Genomic DNA, 14,066 nt, shown 5'->3' with positions numbered 1-14,066 from the left:
TTGGCACTATTATGTGGACTGCATTCTGTCCAGGAAGAGATACCTACCTGGGAATAGACCCTCACCTCAACACAGACACATTTGCACTGTGATCCAAGTGTGCCTGCATTGGTGCAAGCTGCTGAGTTATGTTCTGGTGCAGTCGCAGACGCAGGCCTGACCCGTACTCTCAGTAATACAGGGCAGGCTTATATTTCAAATTTAGTGCAGTGCTGCTGATGTTGGCACAACACTGTGCTCACCTCTTTCACACAAATGTGGCTCATAGTTATCACACAACAACATGCACAGATTTGGGTGCCAGACATTTGTACATGTTCCAGAAACACATATATAACAATATAGGGGGACAGGATACTAGCCATTGGCTAACACAATGACTCTTGTAATAGATCTATGTGAATACGCAGCTAACCACTCAGATGCTTGCATGTTTTCAAACACATAGCACCAACTCATACCTCTATCTGGTGTATGTCAGGACACTGATGTTGGGCACCCTGTCAGTATAGTTGCACTTGGCATGTGTGGCACAAAACATGAATATGCTACACGTGCAAAGTGGAAATTGGCTTCTTGATAACAAGGGAACAGACATGTAATCAACCAGCCTTAGGCTGATATATAAGTTGACTGCAATTAAGGAATAGTTTAACCAAGTTGATGTTGAGGCTATATTTTTTGGGTGCCACCTACTGCAGGAATACACAGCTTCCATTCCTCAGACCTGGTTCTGCCATCATGTAGCCCCAGCCTTTCAAACTGACACAATGCTTGCACTTGTCAAATTTTGACATATGGTTAGGTAGTAGTTGCATCCATTGGCAATATTACCAATAAAAATATTAGACCCAGATGTAGCAATCACTCCTGCTTACATTTGTGTAACTGTCCTGTCACTCTGCACGTACATGACACTCAGCACACACACCCATGACTGACAATACTCCTGCATCATGTTTCCCATGACCATGATGGACATGTACTTTTGTGCTTGTGAAACATGTACCCTTGCACCATTGCACATGTGTGTCTGATATTTGACACTTTATGGGGTATATGTGATACATAATGTACACGAAGAGGAACGTGCAATTTGTGTGCACCCGGTGCATAGCCTAAGCTGTCTTAAATGCCACTGCTTGAGACACAAAACTTCCTGCAGTCAAAACATGCTGCAGTCAACCTTATGTCCCCCTGTCAGGCACATGCAAATGAGGATGTTGCAGTGCAAAAGGGGTACTTACCAACTGGTCCACCTATCCGAATTACCAGGTGATCCAGTAGATATCACTCTCATGCACTGATGTCTGCCAAAGGTGTTTGATTAGGTGGTTGTCATAGGTGATCAAGCACCTTGCCCCACCGCAGCTTCCGAAATACCCCAACAGACAGCGCTACCCCAAGACGAACACCTGACAAATCAATTACTATGACAGGAAAAAAACACTACTTAGAACTCAGCAAAGTGACAAAATTGACAGAACAGCAACAGGACACAGCACAAAACTGTCAAAAACCACCATTCCTCGACCAGCACCAGTCCGACACACCCACTCACAATCACAGACAAAAAGACTGTAAAGTAAAAGTGAAATGATAGTACCATGTTTGCAGCAAGAAAGTCCTGTTTCATCACTTCCTCGGCATGTGTGTCACGTTTTCTGATATGCATTGTTTTGTTTTGACGCATGGCGGTCAAGCGGAGTTTTTTTCCCATGAAGGCTGACAAGGACTGTTGACGTTTGACTGAAGTGCAGGGGCAAGGCGTAATTTTGTGGATTAGCGAAGCATGGAGTATTGCTGTTTGCATCAAAAATTTGGATGCATAACAGGAATTTGTGAAATTTGTTGAAAAGACTGACAGTGTACCCAGATTCAGATACCTTGTTAAAGGGGCTATGCATGTATGTGGTCAGTATGGTATGGCTACATTATATATGTGTGTGTGATGTATGCAGTGACTGATACCATTTCCATATGTGCATGCGCTGATAGACTTTTTGCACATACATGTTACCCCATGTATAGTGGGAGTGTACATATGTGATGTAAGCATAATAATGGGTCTAGCACATTGTCATGTCTGATTTCCAAATGTGTGTTTAACACCACTTTAGATATGATGGGTTATGTCCAATGTTCATTCATGTGATCCCCTTAACCTACTCAGAGGAAGCAGTGGATTACGGTTGGGTTGATTTCACATAGCCCATGGCAATGTGAGTGCAAGTCTGTCCACACTGTGGTGTGTTGTATGGTTCAGGGTTCATGATACTATGCTACACGTGTAACATATGATTCCCCATGCATCTTTGAGGCAGGAGATTTGTATTGACGTGTCAAGGAAGGTTGGCATGTGATGTGTGTGTTGAAAGATATGTGTAGTATAAAATGTGTAATGAATTCCAAAGCAGAGTGTTAATGGGATATGAAACCTCACAAATCTATCTTCCAGCATGGACATATGTTGGCCTTAGTTTCATGGTTTTGTGTCCACATCAGTGCCACCTATATTTGCCTATAGAGGATCATATATGAAGGTCATTTAAGTCTATGTATGATCATGTGATACGTATACACTTTTATTAGTGGAAAGTTGACTTTTGTGCATACTCCAATACACTATACCAGGCTTGTACCATTGAAGTGTTGTCGCATAGGTTCTTATCCAAATAAGACTACTGGATTTGGGTGGCAGAATCACCTGAATTTTGGGGTACTGAGTAAAATTACACACCATGTGACACCTGTCGGCCCAACCAGGGTTTTCTGGCCAACTCACAGTGCCTCATCTCCACCAGAGAGTGGGGATGATTGTGGCAATCGGTCGCATGAAAAAGATGACTCCTCAGGGGCATTATGGTCGATCAGATCTTATGCCTTTCTCCCACTTACATTAGTCTACACATGCAAAGGCAAACAAAGCAGAGTATAGTTCAATAAGGTTTATTGAAGTAACTGCATCTTATATAAAATGGCATGTATTGCAATAACTAGGATGATAAAACACGCTAGAAGCAAAATGGTGACAAGAAGAGTGAAAAACAAAAACATTCCCACCATACTGTCACTAGGAATAATATAGCTATATATTTCTACCTAAGCTGTGTAATAGCACAGTGTGATAAGCCCTAATCCGCCCTTCAGGTCTCCCCCCTGGGAAGACATCATCAGCCATACCTGAGCAAGTAAGCCTGCTGTCTAGGAAAACACCGTCGCCATATAGGCCAGGGATTTGGCAGTATGAGCAAGGGGAAGTAGTGAAGACATTCAGCAGTCAGCATGCAGTTGTGGTCATGTGGCTGAAATCTCCTTCTAGAGTGTATGGGACAGAGAAGTGTTTTTATATTAAAAGAGCTCATGTTCTAAGAAAAGGTTCCCAGGTAAGGATATGTATGTTTCTGTGAATGTCAGAGACACATCGTACCACTTTTGACGGAAACCCTATCTGACTGCAGCCTTGAGGTAAGCACAAAGTAAAATGAATTCTATGCTAAGAACGTAATGCTTTCCTAGGTGAAAGAACAACCAGATAGAGAAAATAAAACAACACTCCAAATGTGGCTAATGATAGAAAAATAAAGCGATGCTTAATGAAATGCACTGGGCGAAAGTGCACGACGGTTGGCCTAGTTTTCTAAAATGATGGCCCTCATAATGACATTGATGGCAAGTGCTGCTTACCGTCATGCTGACTGCCGCCAACAAACGGTGGCCACAGCGGTTTACCTCTACCCATATTATGACCCACACATAGCAATCCATCACTATACAGCCAGACACACAAGTCCGCCAGCCCAAAGGTCAGTGATAAACTGGCGGTAGCAAGACCAACACCGTTACGACAACAGAACTACACCCACAGCATTATGATCCACGAATCACTGCATCGGACATTCAATGGCACTAAACCATTGGCGGTACAAACAGAGTATAAAAATGCCCCTTAGCCTAATAAAATGACGCTAATCTGGTTAGCGTCATTTATTTTGACTCTAACCTGCCTAACGTCATTTTGTTTTACACTCCCTTTGCACCGGCTTGCACTATTCCATAAATATAGTGCCCAGCTGGTGCTAAAAAACGGTTCAAGCCAGTGCAAAACATTTTGGTGCAAAACTGCGTTAGTGCAGTTTTGCACCAACAAGTATAAATAAGGCCCACAGTGTCTGACCTGTGTGTCACTGGAAGTACTGTTGTATAATAGTTGTTCTGTTGTCCTCATCCTCATCCTCTGCCTGCTCATCTTCACTGTCCACAGGGTCCACTACTGCCACACGCCTATCTCCAGCCTCTTCCTCCTGCAGAAAAGGCACCTGGCATCTCAAGGTAAGGTTATGCAACATGCAGCATGCCACAATGATCTGCCACACCTTCTTGGGTGAGTAGTATAGGGATCCTCCTGTTAGATGGAGGCAACAAAACCTGGCCTTCAGGAGACCAAATGTTCTCTCTAATATTATTCTTGTTCGCCCACGTGCCTCATTGTAATGTTCCTCTGCCCTTGTCCTGGGATTTCTCACAGGGGTCAGTACCAGAGTCACCTGCAAATATCCAGGGACAACTGTTAGCCACACACTAACCCTTAGAGCCCACATCATACCCATACACCAACATACACTGGGTGGGAACCAGGGCTCACCTATTAGCCACACCTGGTGCCTCTGCTATTCCTCAGGATATAGGCATCATACACAGAGTCAGGATACTTTGCATGGACATGGGAGATGTACTGGTCTGCCAGGCACACTATCTGCACATTCATCGAGTGAAAGCTCTTTCAATTTCTGAACACCTGTTCATTCAAATGCAGGCAGGGACAAATGCAATATGTGTACCATTAATAGGCCTAATAATGTTGGGGATATGTCCCATTGCATAGAAGCCAGCTTTCACTGTGGCCAAATCCTCTACCTGGGGGAAAACAATGTAGCTGCACGTGTGTTTAATCAGGGCAGACAACACTATGGTCAGCACTATTATGAACATTGGCTGAGACATTCCTGCTGCCAAGCCCACTGTCACTTGGAAGGAGCCACTTGCCAAGAAATGGAGCACAGATAGAACTTGCACAAGAGGGGGGATCCCAGTGGGCTGACGAATAGCAGATGTCAGGTCACGCTCCAATTGGACACATAGCTCTGTGATTGTGGCCCTGTCCAGTCTATAGGTGAGGATAATGTGCCTGTCCTCCATTGTTGCCAAGTCCACCAGGGGTCTGTACACAGGGGGATGTCTCCATCACCTATTCATCTGCAGCAGTCGTATTCTAGGGGCAAAACGGTGAGCAGCTGGTCAGTATTCCACATTTCCAAACACTACACTGCATTGCATGTGGTGACTGTAACAGTATTTTGTGTGGACAGGCCCAAATGGTGCCTATGTGTACTGTGATGCAGTTAGGTGCCATGGGCTGCCCCCCCCCCGAAATGGCGTCTGCCTGTCCTGTGTGGATGGACATGTGGAAATTAGGTAATGCGGCTGACGTTGTGCGCTGTTGCAGGAGCTGGTCAAGTACCGCCATGCAACTCCTCATTGGTTGTCATTGGGCCCTATGGGTTACAGTGGCCAATGGTGATGTACGCAGGTGGTGATGGTACGCACCGCCGTGGACTTGACTGCCATTTTCTTTCTGTTCACTCACTTGCTACCTGACCTTCAACAGGAGAGGACCTACACTGCAAGTGCTGCTGTGACCTGTGTCTGGAACCTGCCATGACTCGTGTCACTGGGGGTAAGGGGCCCTGTCTTCCCCGCTGCGGAGTGGGAGGGACTGGTGGATGGGGTCCTACCCCAGTACCGAATGCTGAATGGGCCTCCAGACCAACAGGACGAGTACACTGTGAGCACGATGCAAAGGTGCATGGATGCATGGAGTGCTGTGTTTGAGGGCCTCGTGTAGGAGGGGGTTGGTGGAAGGGTTCTGGGCAGTGTGATGCATGTATGATGGCCCGCATACTGGCAGTGGCCTATCCAGAACTAGATGGGTGCTTGAGGGCATCACAGCAGCCACAAGGGGGTGAGTACAGTTTCCCAACATACTATTTGCGCGTGGTGGGGTGGTCTCTGGGTGGGGGATGTGGGCCTGTCAGGGCCCCTAGGCCAGGCCAGACATTGCAGGGTAGGTCCCATGTTGGGCAGGGGCTGATGAATACCACCTCTGACCAAGCTAGTAGGCATCCACTACTGAGCAGAGGTCTGTGGGTGTCAAGTATGCTGCTATTGGCGTTAGGTATTCATGTCCATGGGCTGGTGACTAGAATGGTGACTGGTAGTGCTTTGCCTAGTGCGTAGGGCTGTGCCCTGTGTGTGTGTGTGTGTGTGTGTGTGTGTCACGTACGTCAACGGTGGTGTTGGAGCAGCCATTGACCAAGTGTATGCTTTGTCTCTTCCCCCCCTTTTTGTTTTGTCACCCTGTCCTTATGTGCATTAGCATCATCTGGCGGAGGAACAGAGGCACCGTGAACGGAGAGAGCTGCATCCCACAGGGCCCATAAGGCCGAATCCACCAACAGTGAGGGCACCAGTGGGACGGAGGGTGACTGCCGGTGTTGCTGTTTGTAATGCATTGAGGAGGTATATTAGCATAAGGGAAGATGTGCAACTAAGGCTCCATGGCGTCGTAGTTCTTCCTTGAGTCACCAGATGTGAGTCCTTTGCCTTCTGTGTACTGTTTCGGCTGTGCTTTTGATGTCGTTGGTACCGCCCCGGAAAAGGTGGCGGATAGGCCTGTTGTAATAGTGTGGAAGGTACATTGTCTTCAACCTGGCTGTTGCCGGTTACTGCTGAAGTGCTTGTTGCAACCGCCGTGGAGGCTGGTGTGTTAAAGTGTCTGTCTGTGTGAGCGGTTTCCGCCGTGGTCATAATTAATTTTTTTTACTGCCAGCCTGTTGGTGGTATTACTGCTGCTTTATCACCGACTGCCAGGGTTGTAATGAGGGCCAATGTGTCTAAAACATGGCTAAAATAGCTGTACAACAGTGATACATGTGTGTTGAGAATTCAGACATATGTGTGCAAGGCACTAATTTGGTATATACAATTAACCACAACATGTTTGTTTGGCTGTTACATACAGTGGCATACAACTATATAGCAGGGCTGCCATCAGGCAATGATGGCATCCTAGTCATCATTGCTCCTATGGCGCTTTGTGTGCCCACACAGATCCATGGTTGCATGTATTGATGCAGGTTGGCGGTGCTCCATTCAGCTCAGTCCACTGTGCACAAGCATCCGGCCCCTGACTGTGTCAAGAGTCAAGGTAGCCTCAGGAGGGGAGTTAGGGAGTGTAGGCCAGGGATCTACCTTCATCATGATAGCTCTTCAGCAGCGCAATGCTCAGTCCCCTGCAGACAGACACCTGCTCAAATGTGATCCCACGGCCTTTTGCATTGTATGACACAAATGGTTATGCAATGTTTTTATTTTCCACATGCAGCTTGGTTAGGGCATCTATCTCTAGTGTAACTTGTTTATGTTTTCCGACCCAGGAAACAGATTATGTCATCTGTCACTGCCGTCTGTCACAATAGTATGCAATGAGCAACTATACTGATGTTGTTTCAAACATGAATGGGTTATGTACTGACCTAGACATACTCTATGAATATATGTCTGATGATCAGATGGTAACATTGTTGTATTGCACAGATAGTATTGGTCTATGTGTGCATCTTCTCCAACATAAACGGCATATGTTGTTTGGATTGATTAGGCTGCTTACCCTTTTTACACATATTCTACTGCAAAATTGTCCGGTCATACATGGACAGAGTGCTACGTGTGACTTGTGTAAAATGAAGATGTACACATCTTCTTCTACTGGCTATGTGAAAGTATCCCTCCCATTCCCAGGCTTTGCTACATTACATGGCTTCCACACACGCATAACATTACACTAGCCACAGCACGTGTGTGGTGTCCAAGTGACCTCCCCATTTTGTATCTCCAAGTGTCGGAGGGAGTCTTTTAGCTGTTCTTCCACATCCTTTGGTGTACATAGGCATGCACTCATGTCTGCATTCCACAACCTATGTCACTTTCACGATGAGTATATTTTGTTAGTGTGTGAAGTCACCTCAGCTATGAATATGTGATTTGCCACATGCAACATTTCTGTCTCCTTCTTCACCCATACAATTTCTGATGGATCTGTGACATGTTTGGACATTAGTAGACTAACATGCACATCCCAAACCAGATTGGCATGTGGGAGACCTAGACATTTTAGGGTACGGGTCCCAGTAGGTCACTTTCTCTTGGTCAGACATGTGAGTGTCAATGAGAGGCGTGTTTTCATATGTGGTGTGTGATGGTATCATACAGAATATACTGGGTTACCTTGCAGACGCATATCAAACATTGTAGGCAATGCTAACCCTTTCCTACCTAGGCCATAGACCGGTACATCAGTCTTCACATGTATTTCCAGAGTAGCTGTAGGCATAAGTCAAGTCAACACAACTGTGTGATATGTGTCTAAGAATGTACATTGGAAGTGCTACAGACTCTGCCTACATTATACCCACACATACATGTGGTGGTGCATTCCCCTATTTTATTGATCGTTCCTGGCTATGGGGCATATGTGAGGAGAGTGAATCAGCATCCATTGATGCGTCAATTGTCTTGCGACCCTTAGCGCACTCCACAGTCAACATGTGTGTGCTATATTTGAGAGACAGCAAACCATGTGGCAGGATTGGGGCCAATAGCGCTCACGGTACATAATGTCATTGATATATGGTTCACGGTTAGGGTCAAACTTTTGTCCCTAACCTTGACCAGCCCATGATGGTCCATTGATATCAAAAGTGTTCCCCCTTGTTACAGATGCTCAGTACTGGTGTTACAGCTACACGCCTGAGATGTGACACAGTTTATTTCCTTATTTTCAATTACACCATTTGGTAACAGCCATACCGTATGTAGGCCACCCTTGCATACATCTTGCATGGTGTAGCCATGATGTGGTGAAAGGGGTCGGAATTTGCGCAATGCCTACAATATGCCACTTAGTATTTCTGGAGCGGGGATCTAGGCCTTTGAGAGCCACATGAGCATGAGTTGTGTGACGCTGATGTGCGGCATGGAGGCGCTAGACCCTCTTACATCACAACCTATTTTCCAACATTCTTTGTAACTGTTGTGGTTTGTTGCTGCTCTCTGAGGTATGAGCAACTTTTCAATGGTATATGTAGCAGAGAATGAGCACACCAAGGACAATCTGATGCATAGTGATTTAATGGTGATATTTACAGAACAACCTTTGTTGTACAGTGTCTAGGTGTAGAAGTTCAGTACAATTTGTTGTCTCCTGCGTACTCCTGCATCAGTGTTCAGTTGTTCCACCTATGCTGCCCCATTTTCATCCTCCTCCTCACTGGGGACATCTACCAGTTCATCCCAGGGGACATTAGTCCGAATACATATGTTATGCAAAATTGCACATACAAGGATCATCTTTCATACCAGGGGTGGTGCATACGACAGGCTTCCTCCTGTCAGGGCCAGCCACCAGAACCTTGACTTCAGGAGCCCAAATGTCCTCTCCACCACATTTTGTGGCCTTCTGTGCCCTTCATTTTATGCCCACTCTTCACCCATTGTTGGGTTGCTAAAAAGAGTCATCACCCATGGGTGGATGCCGTAACTTTGGTCAGCTGCAAAGAAATTTGAGAACATGTTTCTGTCTTGCATATTTGTGGTATCGTATGTGCCATGGCAGATGCTAGTTTTAGGTGGAGTGGTGTCCCAGACTTGTATCCGGTATTGTGTGTGTTCCTGTTTTGTTGAATGGTTGCATTGGTGTGTGGTGGTGGACATTACTATCATGGGTTGTGACTCAGGGACCTGGTGACTGTCAAATTTAATCTGGAATGACAGTTCGACCATGCAAATTATGTGTTGTGTTGTGTTGTCCATATTTGATGCTGTATTGTATTGACTCTACGGTAGCCCTACAAGGCCAAACTCAGCCACCATGGTACCATGTGGCAATTTGTGTGCAGTGCAACACTTATGCCCTCATTACGACTCTGGCCAGGGCGGATACAACAGACACCACGGCCAGGTGGAAGACAAAGTTCCGCCCACTATATTATGACATAGCAAACCACCACCTTTTCTGGGGCGGTACCAACGCCATCAAAAGCCTGGTGGAAACAGAGCACAGAAGCCAAAGGACTCACCATTGGAGACACAGGGAAGAACCACGCTGCTATGGAACCAGAACTGCAAGTCTTTTCAATGATCTTCTACGTCATGCTCCACCACAAAAACCAAAGCCAGCGAAGACAACGACAGTGAGTACAGCCGCCTAGCACACAATGGAGGGGGGAGGAAAACGAGAGTGACACACAGCTGCACAACACACCTCACACACGCACACCATACACACAACCAGATGCACAAGAAAACAATTTGTCCCCCATAATTGGCTGAAGAACACGACAACAGGAATTGATTAGAGTGATTGTAATAAGATCAGCATCAAAAATAATAAGTCGATGTGGAAATGCAACAGAGATGTACTAATGTGCAAAAAAGGGACACTGCCCAGTCCATTGTTCACAGGGGCCACATGGCCACAGTGCGAAGTCCAAGGCCCCACTCGATCCTTGCACCAATACGGAGAGAACACTGCATGGGCATCAGTTAGCAAATGGGCAGGGACTTTAGTTGGGGGGGGGGGCACCTCAGTGGATGTGGAAACAAGACAACTGGTTCTCGAGGGGGCAACATGCCCTGTGCTTGGTCCTAGGGAGTGATAGGCCACAGTCTCTTGAGTGGGTGTCTCTCCCACTGGTTCTGGAAGGGGCAACATGCCCTGTGCTTGATCCTGGGGAGTGATAGTCCACAGTCTCTGGAGTGGGTATCTCTTCCACTGGTTATGGAGGGGGCAACATGCCCTTTGCTTGGTCCTGGGGAGTGATAGGCCACAGTCTCTCAAGTGGGTGTCTCTCCCACTAGTTTTGGAGGGGGCAACATGCCCTGTGCTTGGTCCTGGGGAGTCCAAGGCCACAGGTGGGTGAATACCCCACTGTTTCTGGTGGGGGCAGGCCGCGCAGCACCCCATGGAGGCTGGATCATATGGTGTCTGCTGGCTGTGACAGCTACACTGTGGTGGTGGTTGTGGGAGGTTCCTGCTCAGCCTCTGCACCCTCCGATGGCTGCACTGTGGTGGTGGTTGTGGGAGGCTCCTGCTCAGCCCCTGCACCCTGCGATGACTGCACTTTGGTGGTTGTGGGAGGCTCCTGCTCAGCCAATGTACCCTCATATGGCTGCACACTGGTGGTGGTTGGGGGAGGTTCCTGCTCAGCCCCTGCAGCCTCTGATGGCTGCACTCTGGTGATGGTTGTGGGAGGCTCCTGCTTATCCCCTGCATTCTCTGATGGCTGCACAACCACGGCTGGCATACTTTCAGGACAGGGGTAGGGGTAGGGGAGAGGACAATCTGGGAAAGGAAACCCTTTTAATGGACATTGGGGTGGGAAGAGAGAGAATTAATGGGAGTGGAGGAGGAGGGAGTGGTTGTTGGAGGTGTTTGTGTGCTGGAATTGGGCCGCAGATGCATGGGCTGTATGCTTTTGTGAGGTGGATGGCTGTTGGGTGTCTGAGTGTTTGCGTTTGTGTACTTTAGGAGGGGGGACAGACACGGTGGGAGAGGACACAGGGGACGTGAGCATGGATATTGAGGAGGTGTCTGCCAGTGAGGTGTGTGTTCTGCTTGGTGTGGTGATGATGCAGGTAGTGGATGTAGATGTAGTGCATGCATGTGTGAGTGTGGACGTAACTGGGTGGGAGGTGGAGGACGAGGAGGAGGGGGAGACAGTGGAAATAGTGGATGTTGTTGTGTCTGCAACTGAATAGTGTCTGTGTGAGTGCCTGTGGGATGAAGTCTGGTGCTTGTGTTTGCCTGTGACACTCTTGGGTGTTGTCTTGTGTGCATGCTCGTCTGGCTGTGTGCTCGGGATGGGTTGGGGTTGAGGAGACTACGACTCAGAAGTGGAAGTTGGAGGGAGCACAGTAGAAACAGGGACAATGGCTGCCATCAGGAAGGAGGCCAGAGCATGAATCGATCTCTGTTGGGCCGCCAATCCACTGTGAATGCCCTCCAGGAATGCATTAGATTGCTGCATCTGGGCTGCCAGCCCCTGGATGGCATTCACAATGGTTGACTGCCCTACAGAGATGGATCTCAGGAGGTCAATAGCCTCCTCACTCAGGGCAGCAGGGCTCACTGGGGCAGGGCCTGAGGTGCCTGGGGGGAAGGAGATGCCCACCCTCTTGGGTGAGCGGGCACGGGCAATTTGCTGAGGGGCTGCTGGGAGGGCGGTGCTGGTACAGGGGGTGGCGGCTGTACCTGTAGCTGTGGTGGTCACAGAAGTGTCAGACACCACCATGGAGCTCCCATCGAAGGAGGTATCAGAGTTCGTGTTGTCCCCTCCAGTCTACGCCTTGGTGCTCCCCTCACCCTCCATCCAACTGGTGCCCTCAGCGCCGGTGGACTATGCCTTCAGGGTCCTGTGGGATGCAGCTCCCTCCATCGCCGGTGCCTCTGCCCCTCCGCCAGTTGATGCACATAAGGACAGGATGACAAAACAGGAAAGGGGGGCAGAGAGACCAAGGATACACTGGGTCAATGACTGCACCAACATCACCTCTGGCGTACACAGCACCCTCACACACAGGGTACAGGTCTACGCACTATGCAGTGCACTACCAGTGATATTGCTAGCCACCAAGGCATGAAGAGGAGCACATACCGCCAACTGCAGCACACCTGGGACCCATGCAGCCCTGACCAGTAGTGGATGCTGACAAGCTAGTTAGGCAGTTTTTCCCCTTCAGACCCTTAGCCACCAGAGGACCTATGCTGCTATGTCTGACCTGGCCTAGGGGCCCCACTTACACACAACCACCACCCAGATACCACCCCTCCAGCCATGTCCTTCAATGATGGCCACTGTACTCAACACCCTTGTTGCTGCTGTGATGCCCTCAAGCGCCCATCCAGCTCTGTATAGGACACTGCCAGTATGGGGGCCATCATGGGGATCAGGGTCAGACAAGTACCCCTTCCTCATTGGGAGCCCATCCCAAGCAGGGCCTCTGTGGTCTTCCCTGCCCAGTGTCTCAGGTCCTCCCACCATTCGCGACAGTGGGTTCTCCGTCTGCCATAGACCCCATGGTCTGCACATCCTTGGCAATGGCATGCCTTAATCCCTTCTTTTGATGGGCGCAGACCTGCAGGGATAATACAGACAGGAGAACTCCATTAAACAAACAGTCAAGCCTGTCACACACATGGTCCACCATACCAGTTTCCATCACCATTGGCACACACATAACCCAGCACACACTGTGTACACCGCCAAGAGGACATCCACCCCCCACCTTACACGATGCCTTCACACACAAAGCCATGTATTCATGCCACATGCATCATACCCACAGTGCACTCACTTGTTGATCTGGAGGTCCATACAGCAGTCCGTACTGAGATAGGACCCCATCCACCAGTCTCTCCAACTCCTTCGTAGTGAAGGGTGGGGCCCTTTTCCCAGTCACACGGCCCATTGTAGATTCCAGACAAAGGTCACAGCAGCAAATGCACTGTAGGTCCTCTCCTATGGAAGGTCAGGAAAACAAGTGAGGAATCTGATAGAACATGGCGGTCACATCCGCGGTGGTGCATACTGTCACCGCCGGCGTAGATCACCATTGCCACTGTAAACCATAGAGCCCAATTATAACCAATAAGGAGTTACATGGCGGTTCACGACCGCCTACTACCACGGCACACAACGTCAGCGGCATTACCTCACTTGCACCTGTCCCTCCACACAGGACAGACGGACGTCATTTCGGGGGGGCAGGCCTGTGGAATAATGCTGCGTCACAGGATAGATAGACACATACTTGACAAATTACACTTTCCCATGACGTTTACATATTGCAGACTACTGTTGTGGCTCCATTGTTCAGTTTGTGACAGCCCCCTCACTCTTTTGTACCTTAGATACCTACTGCTGCAGATGGACAGGAGATGGAGACAT

This window comes from Pleurodeles waltl, chromosome 9 (genome assembly GCF_031143425.1).
Source record: "Pleurodeles waltl isolate 20211129_DDA chromosome 9, aPleWal1.hap1.20221129, whole genome shotgun sequence".
Classification (NCBI taxonomy): Eukaryota; Metazoa; Chordata; class Amphibia; order Caudata; family Salamandridae; genus Pleurodeles; species Pleurodeles waltl.
The sequence above is the reverse complement of the archived record's forward strand: the minus strand, read 5'-3'. Positions refer to the sequence as shown.